Here is a 17,698-nt window from a genome sequence, read left to right on the forward strand (position 1 = left end):
AACAAATTTTAATATGCGGAAATAAATTACAACCACGAACAAAATGTGAAGAAACAAAGATTTTATTGATGAATATTGCGGGTACAAGATCAGTTACTCCCTTGACTCCTCTCCTAATATTTCTCCATGATTCGAGGGCCGTTAGTAGCTTATTTCTCGAACGTAGGATGATTTGGATTTGGATATGTGGACTTTCTTGGGATGTATTTGATCTCCATGAAAGGATATTGTGGATCTTCTTGAAGTATTTGGTTGTCAAGAAATATCCGGCCACATATTGACCTCTTTTTGAATACCCATGAGTTTATGGGATCTCTGACATGCCTCTTCAAGTGAATATGTGTCCTTTATATAGGCTTAATCTAGGGTTTAGGGTAGAGTAGTCTCCAAGAAATCCTGACACATATTCGGCTCAACTTGTAGAGTCCCACAAAATTTCGATGTCTACGAATGCCCCCTACTTCAAGGCTTGTCGGGGTGTAGCCTTGCGAAATTCGATGACGAGATTTGAAGTAAGAAGATGACAACTCAGTCTCCACCATTTTCTTTTCAATTCGAAATGTGATGAACAATTCTCCAATTCACTTTTCCAAGCATTTAACATGTCGGATTTGCAGCGTCCTTGGATGATATTTTTTTTTCCAAAGTCTTTTGGCCCTTGTTTTGGACAAGAATTGAAATCATCTCCCAAAAATTCATTAAAAGAGAAGCATCAAATTACGTTGGACAAGTTTGCATGGACTTATTTTGCACAGAAGCTTAAACCAATTCCCACAGAGATCTACTTTGGATATATTTAATTTGAACCAAAAATCTTTGGATATATTTAAGTTGAACCAAAAATCAAACCTCTTGATTTTATTAGTCACCGATCAAAATAGCCACTAGTCACATGTGATTATTTTTGCGGTTTTGCGACTTTGTTGAGGAACGACTCAATGGTTCGATTTTGCTTCAATAATTATATTTGTAAGAGAAGAGATGAAGGGCAGAACTGGTCCCACTGGGTGTGCCAATTTGTTTGCAACAATAGTTTGCATCATCGCGACGAGTTGTTCCTCTGCGTTTGTCGCATTGGTCATCATGGCACTTACCACGTTAGAAGTTGAAGAATCCACCAAGTCCTTGGACTCGTAGAAATTAGAGCATGCTTGAGAAACTTTTCCAGACGACGAAAGTGAGGTTTTGCCCCCAGATCTTGTAGTTGCCATCGCCAGTTAATCTTTGTCCAACGTCTCCAAGGAGATGAAACACTTCGATTCCTCCAAACCACCAGCTTTGAACATGCTACGAGTCATTGGGCAAGCAACAACAATAACACTTGTGGATGAAACATCAAAGCTTTTCTCAGAGGCCATCACAGTAGTAGATCTGAGAATTTGCAGATTTGATTTTGGAGATGAAGATATTTTTGGCACACCCGGTGGGACCAACTCTGCCCTTCATCTCTTCATCTCTAAAATCAAATCTGCAAATTCTCAGATCTACTACTGTAATGGCCTCTGAGAAAAGCTTTGATGTTTCATCCACAAGCATTATTGTTGTTGCTTGCCCAATGACTCGTAGTATGTTCAAAGCTGGTGGTTTGGAGGAATCGAAGTGTTTCATCTCCTTGGAGACGTTGGACAAAGACAAACTGACGATGGCAACTACAAGATCTGGGGGCAAAACCTCACTTTCATCATCTGGAGAAGTTTCTCAAGCATGCTTTAACTTCTACGAGTCCAAGGACTTAGTGGATTCTTCAACTTCTAATGTGGTAAGTGCCATGATGACCAATGCGACCAACGCAGAGGAATAACTCGTCGCGATGATGCAAACTATTGAGGCGTTGAAGAAATCCGTGAAGAACAAAGATCTTCAAATAGCCCAATTGATGAACAAGTTGGAACTCTACAGCGCTAGCGAGTCAACTCATATCCCAACACCACAAGAAAAAGAGGTTGAATCTGCCACCAAGATGCCCAACTGTCAAAGTGCAAATCAAGTTGATTCAATTGCGACGTTGTCTGTCCAACAACTGCAAGACATGATAACAAACACCATCAGGGCTCAATATGGTAGACCATCACATAGCTCATTGTACTGCTATAAACCTTACACCAAGCGAATCGACCGTCCACCTATGCCGATTGGATATAAACCACCGAAGCTGCAGCAATTCGATGGCAAAGGAAACCCAAGACAACACGTCGTACATTTTGTGGAGACTAGTAGCAATGCCGGTACATATGGTGATTTTCTTGTTAAATAGTTTGTTCGCTCGTTGAAAGGAAACGCCTTTGATTGGTACACCGATCTCGAGCGAGAATCAATTGATAGTTGGGAGCAACTTGAAAATGAGTTCTTCAATCGCTTCTACAGCACAAGTCGAACAGTAAGCATGGTAGAGTTGACAGCCACCAAGCAACGAAAGGACAAACCCGTGATTGACTACATCAATCGTTGGCGAGCATTGAGTTTAGACTGCAAATCTCTTAGAAATGTCTGTTGTTGAAATGTGCATCCAAGGAATGCATTAGGGCCTTGCATACATTCTCCAAGGACTTAAGCCACCAAATTTTGAAGAATTGGCAACGCGAGCACATGACATGGAGTTGAGCATCGCGACTCATGGAAAGGCCTCGTATGTTTTCGATCCTAGGAAGGAAGAGAAAGAATTCAAGCAACCATCAAGGCATCAAACTAAAGAAACCATGGCGGTAGGAACAACATCTATAAAATTTCCCGCTAAACAAAAAATGAAGGAAAAAGTTGCAACTCAACATCCTCCAGAAGAAAAGCGGCATCCAACATTGAAGGAGTTAGAGGCAAAAGTGTACCCTTTTCCTAACTCTGATGTCCCTTCAATTCTTGACGAGTTGCTGAACAAGAAGGTCATTGAGCTTCCTCCATCAAAGAAACCCAACGAACCAACACAGTCAACGATCCCAAGTATTGCAAATTTCATCGTATCATCAGTCATCCAACTGAAAAATGTTTCATCCTGAAAGAGAAGATTATGACGTTGATTAGGGACGAAAAATAATCATTGATGATGAAGATATAGTCGAGGCAAATCATGCTAGTGCTTACCTTCACAACAAGAAGAGTCTGATGCTAGAAACTCGAAGATGTAGGCATTTTGTTGCGTCTCCGAAGATTGGACAAGGAAAAGTCGTGCTACAATTTGGAAGTTCTGAACCAATTGAAGTTCTGGCTTTGAAGAAATCTTTAAACACGTCCAAGGTGGATGGCCACTCCAACAAAATAGATGGTAAAACTTGGACTTTGGCTGCTCACAAAAGTCATAAGCATCAAAAAGCTTTGAAGCAACAAATCCCAAAGGCAAAAGCAACTACAAATCATCTGCAAACATGCAAAAGCATAAAGTCTGACATCAAGAGTTGGTGAAACAATGCTTCATCACGAAAGGCTCGAAATCCAGTTACACTATTGGAGTTCTTTCCCAACATGCTCCTCGATGCACGAGCTTAAACTGCACATCACAATGCTCATCGATGCACGAGCCTAAACTGCAAGTTTCAACGCTCGTTTTTCACACGAGCTTAAATTGCATGTTTCAACACTCCATGATGCACGAGTATAAACTACATACAAAAAAACTAACTTTCTGAACTACGTAATGACTTGAGCCTCTTTACCGAGGTACGTAGGCAATTTAGAATTTCCTTCTAAGTGCAGTCACATGAGTAAAAAAAATTCATCCCTTCAATGCGGAGCCAAAGAAAAGTTGCTTGCACGAAGTTTCCTTTGCTGCTTTACACACGCTTGGAGAATCTAAAGACAAGCTTCTACAACTTTGGAGGATGGAGCAATTTTCCATGATGATCTTCTTACATCAACTTCTTCATGGTAGATAGATCTTGGTGCATCAATGAGTTTACTCACTCTGTCTGGGGGAATATTTACTTAGTTCATGTACTTGCTCGTCATAGATGAAAAAATGAAGTACTTCAAGTGTCTCTCACACCAAGCTGAAGAGGGAGATGCACTATCAACTTTCTCGCCAAGGTTGGAAAAGACTACTTCAAGTGTCAATCTCACTAAGCTGCAAGGATGAGGGGAACTATGTAATTGTCCTACGAACATCACAAGAAAATTCGAGTCTCTAAGTTGTTTCTGCAAAAATGCTCGAAGGATTATCACACAAACTTTCTTCACCGATCACGTGGACGTCTTCTTGGTTTGATATCGAGACCATTTGTGTTCCTTCATAAACCTGCAAAAAAAAAAATGAAATCCACAACGACGACACCATAATGCTTCAGTGCGGGATGATGAACATTGTGTCATTGTACTTCTCCACCAAATTTTGAAGGATGAAACACTCCATGCCGCGAGAAGGATGCTAACTCCTTATTTCTTCACTAAGTCAAAAGAAGAGGTTGTCAACACCAAAGGTTAAAGGACAATTCATTCTCCCGATGCCTTCACAAATTTTCAGAAGATGACGTCACATGTGATTCTTCCGCCAAGTCACAAGGATGAGATTCTCCGTGAGCTTTCTCCCCAAAGTTGGAAAAGGCTACTCCAACTATTCGCTATCAATGCCGCAAGTAAGAAGGAAGTTCGCCAAAGTAAAACAAAACTCCTAAAGAAATATGCACTAAGTTGTCTCTCACCGAAGCCGAACAGAGTAATGCAACAAGTTTCATCAAAATCGGACGGATGAACACTCCAAGTAGTTCTGTGCCAATCAACAACGGATGAACTTTGAAGGCCGCTGTTCTTTATGGCTTCAAGAGAGGGTGGTGACATCGGTGCATCTTCTCGGTCTGATATCGAGACCATTTACACCCTCGTGCAAACCTACAAAGAAGAAAGAAAACAAAAACACAAAAAAAAAAAAAAAAAAAAAGCGACCACGAATGTTGTCCAAAGTTGAAGTGCCAGATTGTGTCACCAACTTTGAAAATTTATTCCAGCCGATCTGGAAGGAGTTTCACTATGATTTTTGGATATGTCGTAGCCTTCAATGTTTCCTTTCTACAGAATCAATACGCTCGGCATTCGGACACTTCAATCTCAAGATATGATGTTTTCCGTGAGACTGCACACTGCTGAAAAAAAAAACGCAGATCCGTATCTCAAATTGTAAAATTAATGCCCGTCAATCCGGAAGGAGTTTCACTTTGATTTTTGGATATGTCGTAGCCTTCTATGTCTCCTTTCTACAGAATCAAGTCGCTCATCATTTGGGCACTTCAATCTCAAGATATGGAGTTTTCCGTGAGACTACACAGTACTGGAAAAAAAATGCAGATCTGTATCTCAACTTGCAAAATTAATTTCCGTCAATCCGGAAGGAGTTTCGAATTGATTTTTGGATATGCTATAGTATTATATGTCTTCTTTCCACAGAAACAAGCCTCTCCTCATTTGTTCACTCCTACACGAAGATACAGACGTTTTGGTGGGACTACACAAATCTGTGAGAAGAACTGCCAGATCTGGAGACCAACTTCAAAAATTAATTCACGTCAATCCAGAAGGAGTTCGATGTTGATTTTTGGATATAACGTAGTTCTATGAGTGTAGTATCTTTAAGTTTTTCTCCAGAATAGGACAAGACGACAAAGTTGCATTGTTCATTTTCATGACCGGTGCTTTTAAGACTTAAGACTCTCTGTGAATTAAGATTTCTTGAGCAATCATAAGTCACATTTGGAAGACAATACACACAAACATCAACTTAAAAGGGAGCTATTTTTTCGATACTGTGAAAACAAAAGTCATCGTCTTTACTAGTACTTCAAGTCTCGTCTTCAAGTTTCGGCAAGCCTCCACCTCGACAAGTTTTGAAGTAGGGGGCATTTGTAGACATCAAAATTTTAGTTGAATTAATCCATACAAAATTTGGATTAAACTCTAAGTTATTGACATGTTGACCAAGTCAAATTTTAGTTAATAAAGTCGAATTAATTATTTAAGTCAAAATTACATAAATCCAAATTACATTTGAGTTGGTCCATTAAATTGGGCCTCTAAAGACGAGCCCAACAGATGTCTTTCTAGCCCAAGGTCCGCTAGAATTACTTGGAGACCAAAATACTCCCAAGCTCTAGCTCACACTTATATAAAGGGGTCTCATATCCCCTTTGGAAGACATCTTGAAAAGTGGCACAACATCTTAACTGGAGGCAAAGGAGAGCAACGGCATCAACATAAGTCTTCTCCAAAGGTCTTCAACAAGAAGGGGAGTTCAAGAGACGTCTTCGCTCAAGAACAATCCAAACTGCTGCTCAAAGTTCTTCTAAGTTTCAACACATCAACACAAATCCATCCTACATTTGAGAAAGACGCTACATTGGCCCTCGAATCAAGGCGAACAACACGGAGATTAGAATCAAGGGATACATCCAGAGTTGTACTCACAAACTAATCAATAAAATGATTTTTCCTTATATTTGTTTTATGATTGCAGTTATTTATTTTCTGCTAGCAAAATTTATTGCGAACAATGTTTTACTTTTGAAAATTATTTTTAGCATTTCAATTATATCTTCAATTCAATTAATAAATTAATTATATAATTGGGCTAATTATGAAGAATTGAATCTCTTCAAAATATGCACGGTTTATTGATTTTGAATTATCTAGATAATCAGCTTCGACGCCTGAATTAGATAGAGAAAAACAAAAGTGAAGGCAACGTTTGGATTTTAGAGAAAATGAAATATTCTACGCTGTACTTCAGGTATCAAATTTCGCACTTTTGAGTATGTCTTTTTTTTTCTTTGCGATTAAATCATCCTTCATTTTAATTTGTCAATTTATATGTATTTGTTATGAACTTGCATTGATAACCCTTTAACCTGCAGTTGGAATATTTAGGAGAAAGGAGAATTACAGATCTGGTAAAATAGTAGTCTGAATTCATTAGCTACCTAATATATCAATGGACCGCATAGATAAGAGTCCAGAGCCAAAATGACATATTTTTGCAGCCATTAGCCTAAAATAGACTGCATTTTTATTTTTATACCACAATGGGTATTTCGTTGGATAACCAACGAAATACCCACACAACACTGCTCCGGTGCCGAAGTAATAACTTGCATTTCGCTATACTTGTAGCGAAATGTAACGAATATATATATATATATATATATATTTGCATTTCGTGAATTAATGAACGAAATATGTTTTTTTTTTGTTTTTTTGTATTTCGTGAATAAAAAAACAAAACTGTTTTTTTTTTCATTTCGTGAATTAATGCACGAAATAGGTTTCTTTTTTTTTTTTTTGTATTTCGTGAATAAAAAACCGAAATATGGAAAATATAATTTTTTTTATTTCATCTAAAAACGAAATTGGAAAATATATATGAATTTGTTTTTATTTCGTTCATCTAAAAACGAAATAGCAATATATATATATATATATATATATATATATATATATATATATATATTTTGCACTTCGTTGGTAGATCAACCAAATAGGATAAAATATATATATATATATATTTTTTATTTCATTGATATATCAACGAAATAGGAAATTATATTTTTTTTTTTTGCATTTCGTGTATTAGAAAACAAAATAGGATAATTTTTATTTTTTTTTGTATTTTTGTATTTCGCAATATAGAATGTATATTTCATCTAAAAACGAAATAGGAAAATAATTTTTTTTTCGTTTATATACCAACGAAATGTTTTGTTCCATTTCGTTTTTATATAAATGAAATACAAATATATATATATATATATATATATATATATATATATATATATATATATTCATCCTATTTCATTGGTATATGAATGAAATAAAATATATATATTCTATTTTGCGAAATACAAAAATACAAAAAAAAAATTATCCTATTTCGTTTTCTAATACACGAAATGCAAAAAAAAAAAATTATAATTTCTATTTCGCTGGTATATCAACGAAATAAAAAAAAATTATCCTATTTCGTTGATCTACCAACGAAATGCAAAAAATAATTAAAAAAAAAATATATAAATAAATATATATTCCCATTTCGTTTTTAGATGAACGAAATAAAAAAAATTCATATATATTTTCCAATTTCCTTTTTAGATGAAATAAAAAAAAAAAAAATTCCATATTTCGTTTTTTTATTCACGAAATACAAAAAAAAAAAAAAGAAAACCTATTTCGTGCATTAATTCACGAAATGCAAAAAAAATAAAAAAATAAAAATCAGTTTCGTTTTTTTATTCACGAAATACAAAAAAACGAAAAAACATATTTCGTTCATTAATTCACGAAATGCAAAAAAAAAAAGAAAAAAATCAATTTCTTAATTCACGAAATATAAAAAAAAAAAAACCTATTTCGTTCTTAATTCACAAAATGCAATATATATATATATATATATATATATATATATATTCGTTACATTTCGCTACAAGTGTAGCGAAATGCAAGTTATTACTTCGGCACCGGAACGGTGTTGTGTGGGTATTTCGTTGGTTGTGGTATAAAAAAAAAAAACAGCCTATTTTGGGCTAATGGCTGCAAAAACATGCCATCTTGGCTCCGGACTCGCATAGATAACTGAGAAGGAAATTACTAATGATGAATCCAAGAAACAAGAGGGTAATTTGTTTCTGGAGTTTCACTGCTTTTGATTGATTTTGAATTAATTTTATTTCGTTTTCCTTGTGTTTGGGAAGAAAAAAAAAAGATAATTTCCTTTCTATTTTATTTTAGTAGTTTCGCATAATCTGTTAGACTTTATTATTCGTGAACAAAATGGATGGATATTGCATACTATTGTTTTTAGTGGGTTTCAATTATTTGTTTCGGGGTTTTCTTTATTATTTTTTAACTTAATGTAGTGGGAATTGTGTTTCGATAGCTTATGAAGTAGTTCATTTGATGTTTTAAGAAGTGATTATGGATTTCTTATTACATGTTACTTCCTTTACTGGATTTCATCTACTTTTCCCCCTCAATTGTGCTGCTTGATCTTTCATTTATAGCTTTTATGGAATATGAGAATTTGAGAAAGGGGGTTTATTAAAGAACTAGCAAACTATGCCCGTGTAATGCACGGGTCCAACATGATTAATTTAGTTACTCACTTTAGTTAGTCTTTATGGTTTGTATATTTTGCAAATGATACTGCGATTCTCCTTAGTGAGTCTTTTTTCCTTTCCTCTTATTTTTTCCCTTAATTTCATAATTGCGGTTAAAATTTGTCTTATTTTAGTTATGTCTGCCTCTTTTTCTATTTAGTAAGTTGACAATTCAAACATTCAACATGTCAAGTTTATAATCACAAGATTCAAAGGATATTTTATTATATTATTCACATTTTTAATTTAGAACCACAACATTTGAAAGTCTATCTTTATTTCTTAAACGCCGTGTCTAGTCAAACGTAGACACTTAAATTGAGACAGAGGGAGTACAGTCAAACCTCCCTATAACAACATCGTTGGGTCCGAATTTTTTTGGCTGTTATAGAGAATTGCTGTTACACACCTATAACAGCATTGACATCTAAATAATATTTCGCTGTTATAGGCAAAAATGTTGCATAAAATCTATTTTTTCATTTTTAATTATCAAATTCTAAGCTTGATCACATTTGTATATCGAGGGAAAATCTTTAATGTTGAATATTATATATATATATATATATATATATATCCATATGATATTTTTTGTCATAAATACTGTATTGAAGGATCAAATATTTGGTCAGAATGTCTACACTTGTTATTGGTAATCATAAATATTTTATTTTTATAAAGATGGTTAATTATTATATTATCAAAAAAAGAAGATAGTTGTTATATGGGGGTAATTTTACAAAGAGTATACTGTTATAAAGTTAGTTGTTGCTGTTATAAGTAAAATGCTGTTATAGAGAAGTAAAATATAACATAAAAAATCGGTTCCAAAAAAACTTAGTTGTTATAGAGATGTGTTGTTATAAACGGGTGTTATTATAGAGAGGCCTGACTGTATATGTCAAATGAAGGAAATAAAGGACAATTAAGACACTACGGACCCCTGGGACTTAAAAAGTAAACACACAAGAGGTAGAATTAATGTTCAACTTCCGAAATGTACACATGTTTGTCTCTGCTTAGAGCACAATTTCAGTTGCTTTTTGTACAACTTATTGTTGCTGTGTTCGTCCATCTTGGACGTTTATATATAATAAGAAAAACATAGAATATAAAAATAGCATATATTTTTAGTAATGTAGCCAAGTAATATGACGAAGGAAGCACTTTATTTATTAATTCTTAAAGAATGTAAAAAGTCAAGTATAGTAATGTGGCTAAGTAATATGGGATGAAGGGAGTACTTCATCTATTAATTCTTAAAGAATGTGAAAAGTCAAGTATAGTAATGTGGCCAAGTAATATGGGACAAAGGGAGTACTTCAATTATTAATTCTTAAAGAACATGAAAGGTCAAGTAATGTGGCCAAGTAATATGAGACGGAGGGAGTACCACATTTATTAATTCTTAAAGACCGTGAAAAGTCAAAAGTGAACAAGTAAAAGTGCGCGGACGAAATAAATATGTGTCGGAGAATTAAAATTGAAGTGCATACGTGTATACATGAGAAGAAAATAAATATTTAGTACAATGACATATGTCTACGTGGGATTTATTAATTCTTAAAGAACGTGAAAAGTCAAAAGTGAACAAGTAAAAATGCACGGAGGAAATAAATAAGTGCATACGTATATACATGAGAAGAGAATAAATATTAAGTACTATGACATATGTCCACGTAGGATAAAAAAGTAGTTGGTTAAAGTATACAAGTTATATAGCTTTTAGTATAAGCATTCATTGCGTGTACAATTTATAAAGCTTTTGGTACAAGCTGTCGCAGGTGTATTAGTCCTCCCACCACACTTATATATAATAGAAACGGAAAAGGGCCAAAATTATCCCTGAACTTTGGGAAATAGTTTATCCATACCCTTCGTTCTACTTTAGGGCCAATTATACCCTTACCGTTATATTATGGGGTCAATTATACCCTTATGTCTAACAGCTGCCACGTGGCATCATCCCAGCCCTTCAAAATTATTTTCCCCTCAAATAATTTTTTACCCACTAAAATAACCCAACCCGACCCGGTTTGTTTTTTCCAGCCAAACTGATACGGACCCAACCCATTACCCCTTGGCTGGAAAACAAATCGAGTCGAGTTGGATTATTTTAGTGGGTAAAAAATTATTTAAGGGGAAAATAATTTTGAAGGGTTGGGATGATGCCACATGGCAACTGTTAGACATAAGGGTATAATTGACCCCATAGTATAACAGTAAGAGTATAATTGACCCTAAAGTATAACGAAGGGTATGAATGAACTATTTCCCAAAGTTCAGGGGTTATTTTGACCCTTTTCCGTAATAGAAATGTAGAAAGAGAGGAGAACAATTAAAAAAAAAAAAAGAGAATGGAAAACTGGAAAACGAATAAGAGAAGACACCACGACTTACGATGTCATGTTTCCCATTTCTATTCATATTTATAGACTAGTGAAAATGTTCACGCGCGATGTGAATGCTCAATTTTATAAAATTTATTTATTATTTTAAAAGTCAAAAATAATTTTACTATCATAGTTCTTTAAAGCATTCTTCATATCTAAGAAAATATAATGTATATCGCTAATTATTTTAGTTTTCGCACATCTCCTGAATGTACATAAATATATTTCTCAGGAGAAAGAGATCAATAATCAAATCCGTGTTCAACGAAATTTGAATATATTAGCTTTATAAAGTGTGGCTTGCAATGATATTAAAATTTGATCAGGTATGAGAAGGTGAAAAGGTCGTAAGTATTCGAGCTCTCTTTTCACCCATATATTGAGCGTTTTCAAATGCTAGATGATGCGCTCTTCAAGTTCAATATCATCCTTCCTTTTAGGTACTGTAACAGTATAATACAAGAAAAATAAATAAATAAAGTAATAACATGCGTTATTTTTTTGTTAACCATCCGGTAATCAGTAAAAAACAAAAACAAAATAAAAAATACAAAACAGATAAATCTGCACCTTTTGGCCGTTCCTCTTCTTCACATATATTTTAATTTTTCCTTTGTATTTTCATAGTTCACAAATTAATTGTTAATATCAATTCTTATTGACATCACTGTAACTTAGATGAGTTATTACATCACAAAACTCTCTTTTTTCCTTTTTACTTTGGTTTTCTTTAATTCCTCGAAAAGGCTAAAGTTGCATCACGTTTTTATTTTAGGAATCAAATGACCATGTCTATATAATATTTGTATGAGCTAGATATGTACAAATTTAAAACCATCTTAATCTGCATGAAGTTTCATGCACTTACAATTTTCGAAATTATTTATTATGGAACTGAAGTATAAAAAGTAAACTATTTTAGCGAAGAAGCAAACTTTGATGAGGAAGGAAGGATTTTTTTGTCTGGGCCTGAATGTGTTATTGCCTCGTCTTTTTTGGTATCCAACAACCTACAAAGTATTAGCTAAAGTATAAATATGGAATTGTGATGCAACAAAAAAATGGCTAAATAATATGTCCAAAATATAATATAATATGAATCTCCAATAACAAATAAAAATAAAACTTTCCCAAAAAATTAAAACGAACCTAGATAATTAACTATTAGCTTGAGCTTGTTCAGTGAAATGAACTCATCCCAATCCTGCAATTTCTTATGCAAGTTAAGCAATATCCCACAAGAAAATGAAATAAAAAGACAATAAAAACGAAAAAGAGCAATAAAAGAAGAAAGAGCTTTACTATGACATATATAGGCACGAAACCTAAAACGCAAAGCTTGTTTTAAAGTGAAAATTGGGTGTGTGAGTGATGCCAATATTTACAGGCCGCTGAATATGTGACTGTCAAGCTGCTGCTAACCAATGTACGCAAGTTAGAGTTCTAGGCATAATTGGGATTAAATAAAAAAGAATGTGATAATAAAAATTGGAAAAATAAATGAGTAATTACTCACAAGTCACAAGGAAGATAACGGTAAAATTACATTTATTGGATTGATATGATGTATTAAGTGCTTTTTAATTTGAAATGGGATTAATGATCAGATTTAAATGAAAATCAGTTATGGCCTAAGCAGACTAAATGAAAATATATCATCAAATGCCTAGATATGATTATATGGTAAGCATGTGTATATATACTGGGGCTCAAGATTTGGTAAAGAACCCTTCAAGTTCTTCGATTAGGTTATGGCCATTTATTTTAAGTTTTACATGCATAATTTAATACATTATTTAATTTAATATTGTAACTGTAGACTGTATTCAGCGTAGTTTGAGTTTTCAATTAGGAAAGGCAGATGGGCAAGGTATATAGTATATAGGCTGCATTAGTATTTCGTTAGGTGGATAGACTTTATTGCAAATTATATTAAAATTGAGGAAATGGCCCCTTGCAAATATAACAGAGCCATGTATATAGAGGATTATATGAGGGTCATGTACCTCTATTCATTTTGTAATGACCCTTTTTAACTAATTTTCTCTAAAACAAATTGAGGTGTAATTAATAAAATTAAAGAGTGATTTTTAGCTTTTGAATATATAGCACATTAATTTTGAAATGAGGAAAAATTTCAAAAAAAAAAGGAGAAAAAAATAAATGGTTATATGGCATAGAAAGTTGCCACATCACCTTGTTTATGCCTAGTTTATGTATATATAAAGATTGTTATTAGTATTTTGTAAGAACATATATTTTGCTACCAAAATTATTTTTAAATTAAATGTTATAACCTATAAACAATATTGCTAATTAGTTTAATAATCACGCATCTCATAAATATAGGTAAATATATTTCAAAAGAAAAAAAGAAGAGATTAATAACCAAATCTATGCCCAGTGGAATTTTAACACGTTAGCTCTCATATTCTGAATTTCCAACACAATGGACAGTAGTACACAAATTTATTTGAATAACCAGTCCTCAGAAAAAAAGAAAAAAAAAAGGAGAAGAAGAAAATAACGGAGTCCCAAAAACTGTAATGAAAATGAATACCTCAAATACTTGTATATAGACTGTAATGAAATGATTACCTCAAATAGTTACTTGTACCACCAAATGATGCGGTGGGATGGGGCTGATCCTCAGGAATAATCCTTGGTAGGAAGTGTCTTCCCCGAATGGGTCCTACGTTGTGCGAATTCATATTATCGAACTCCAATGCGGATATTGGACAGCGGATGGAAAACTCAAAAAATAAAATAATATTTGTATGTAGAGGTAGGTTCAATCTGACTGTGAATAAAAGTAAACTGAACCGAAATGTTTACATAAATAAAAAGGAGCAAATACAGTAATACCAAAATTCTGAATTTTCATCTGCAGCAGAACCAATTTAAGGATCATCAAATTCAATAAAATATTAAAAACCCCATGCAAAAATCACAAAAACAAAAAAGAACTTCACTTGAATCTTGATGACCCAAAAGATGAACTTTTTAGGATAATGAGAATCCGATTTATGTTTATTTACATAGTAAAGTGTTTACCTTGCATATTGGAGATTGAAGGGGACCGAGCCATCTGATCAAAGCTTTGGTCTCAGAGTTCCCTTGCAAGAAAGAGACTGTTACATATAGCATATTTTTGTTTTTACGTTCAAGCTTGTAACGCTTGTAATCTTTCATAGTGACTTTTGGTGTAATCTTTCATAGTGACTTTTGGACTCTCAATAACCGATTGTTTGTCATTTAATAATGAATTTGGATGTTTTTTAAAAATGATTGAATGAGTGAAAAATGCCAAAAAAAATGAGAAAAAAGATAAATAGAAATGAAGGTTATAGAGAGGTGTCACATCATCTTGTCTATGTCTAGCTTTATATTATATATAGATTTTATATTTTATACTATGTTTTCTGTTGTTTGAATAGAATACAAAAAAATTAAAGAACAAAAGTTTTACTATCTAATGAAAGAGTTATAGAAATCAATGTATACATGTATGTATCGAAACATGTGCACGTGCCGTTTTTCAATAAGTATTATTAGTCAAATATGAAAAAGTGATAGTTACATACATATACAAGTAAAAAAGTTGTTAATTTTACATATTGTTCATCTAAGCTTTAACTCTAATAAAAATATGCATATATAGATTTATTTAATTTAAACTATCTCCATTAAATTATGAAAAGAAAGCTGATTTCCAAATGTAATTTTTTTATCCTACGATCGCGCATAGCGCAGACATATACACTAGTTTACTTTCAAATGTGAATTCCCATTAAATATATTCTATTTTCACAATTCCAATTATAAATATATGATTGAATTAAAAGTTCTCACTTTTGACAAACTTAAATGACTAAAGTTGGTCAGTAATACTTAAAGAACTATTTTGAATCTACTATTAAGGGTCTATTTTTTTCATGTTCTCCTCTAAAGTGTTTGATGATTGATTTTAATATCCGAAATTAGTTCAGAATATTGACCGATCTAAATATTATTTAGTTTACGTGATTAGAAGTGCAAATTATGAATAAACTTTTATTCATATTCTGTGACAAGATTTGAAGCATGTATGTATTGATATGTGTTAGAAATAAGCCTGTCAAGTGGGTCGGGCTGGGTCGGGCCGGGTCGGGCCAGGCCATTTAAATGTGGGCTATACGGGGGCCGGTTCGGGGCCGGCCGGGCCGTAGTTAAGGGGTCGGGCTTGGGGAGGGGAAAGGGTGTCCAGCCCAGCCCCTACCCAGATAGGGGTACATCTCGGGCTAACCAGGCCGGGTCGGGTTTTAGTTAGTGGGCCGGGTTTTTATTTTTATTTTTAAAGTTCTAATACAAAAATAGACATTTATATTTACTAAAAATAATAAAATTAACATTTACTTCTAATGATAAAATTGCTAAACTTAAAAAAAGTTTAGTCGTTGTCAAATTTAAAAAGCTAGTCGTTGTAAATTTTAAAAACTAGTCGTTGCCAATTTTATTTGAACCCCTAAATTTATGAATAAACTACACCTTGGTCATATTTTCAAACTATAAATACCCCTCTATTCTTCTTCATTTTCACACAATTCTGTCTTTATCTAAATTTGCTATTCAACTAGTGTATATTACTACTTTCAACTTCCATGGATAATCCTCCACCTCCACCTCCACCTTCTCCCCGAGTTCGAAGATCAACTTCAAGTGCGGTATGAATGCATTTTGAGCGAATAAATGAGGAACATTTTAAACGTCAACATTGTGGTGACATATATCTCTATAAGTCCAGAGCGCCGGGTATTAACCTATTAGGACCGGTGGGGGGGGGGGGGGGGGTATACCTGTGTGTTGCGTAGGCACTTGTGAAAAGGCACGAAATTGAACTTTGAATTTTATCTCTTCTTTAAATTTGTTCATCAATGTTAGCCGTTTAATTTGTATGTTTTGAACTTTTGATTTCCAATATTTCGCTGTTCAAGTTTATACGTTTTGAATTTGCAATGTTATCAATTTAAGTTTTAAGTTTTATTTTAAATTATTTATGTAGATGTTGATATGTCTATTTGACTGGACACGAAGTTTAAGAAAGACGAGAAGACTTTCAAACTTGTGGTGTTAAATGAATCATATATATATTTTGTGTGGCTATAGATCATTGCATAAAAGTAAATTGTTTCCAAATATAGAAAGAAGTCATTCTTTTTAGCACGGACTAATAAAAAAATAGGATCACGTAAATTGAAACAGAGGGAGTATTATATTTGATATAATCTACGTATCCACAGTATATATGACATGCTAATGGAATTTTACTTTTATATAAAACTATCACAATCTAATATATACTGAAAATGTATCAAAGGTATATTTGTTGAGAAAACAAGATTGTCTAACTTTAAAATACAATTTTAAAGAAAACTAAAATGCTCCGTAAAGAGACTTAATTTATTGGAATACAGTGTTTTAAAAATATTTATTATTAGTAATAAATAAATGTAGTACTAATCTCTTCTTTTCTTTTTCTTTTTTAATTTGAAATGAGCCGGGCCGGTGCCCTGATGGGTCATCACCGGGGCTACTGATGGGTCGGGCTAGTGGGCTGTCCACCTTATCCGATCCAGCCCCCTAATAAATCCCACCTAGCCCAACCCTTACACCCCTTAGTTGGGTTTGGCCCGGCCCACTTGATAGGCTTGGTTAGAGAATGCTACGGTTATCCTTTGTCATGTATATCTTAAGGTTCATAATTAGATATCTAGATTTTTTTCATGACGTTGAAGGCACACTCACAATTCTTTCTATCGTCTTTATGTTCTACTCATCGTTTTTCTCTCTCTCTTCCTCCTCTTTCAATTCATTCTTCCCCTTCCTCTTTCTCCTCTCTCTCGTTTATGGAGATAAACGTAAGTTTTATCATAGCCTAAGTAATTGACAAAGGAAATAATTAATTTAGTAATTTCATTTTAATAATCGTGCAAGTCATATTAATTGCACTCTAATTTCATTATATCTCTCTTCAATAAATTGCACTTTAATTAATATTACTCACTCCGTTTCATAAAAAGTGATTTTTTAGGCTTATCAATTTTTTCAAAATAAGTGGTGCTTTAGGATTTCAAGAATACTTTGGGCAGATTTTTCAAACTTGCCCTTATTTAAATAATCAAAATTCATTAACTACCTTTTTTTTATAGGCATTTAATTGTGTAAGCACAATTTAATTAGGGTTGAGTTATTAAAAACACTTTTAAT

Source organism: Lycium barbarum, chromosome 7, assembly GCF_019175385.1.
Source record: "Lycium barbarum isolate Lr01 chromosome 7, ASM1917538v2, whole genome shotgun sequence".
In the NCBI taxonomy this organism is placed as follows: domain Eukaryota; kingdom Viridiplantae; phylum Streptophyta; class Magnoliopsida; order Solanales; family Solanaceae; genus Lycium; species Lycium barbarum.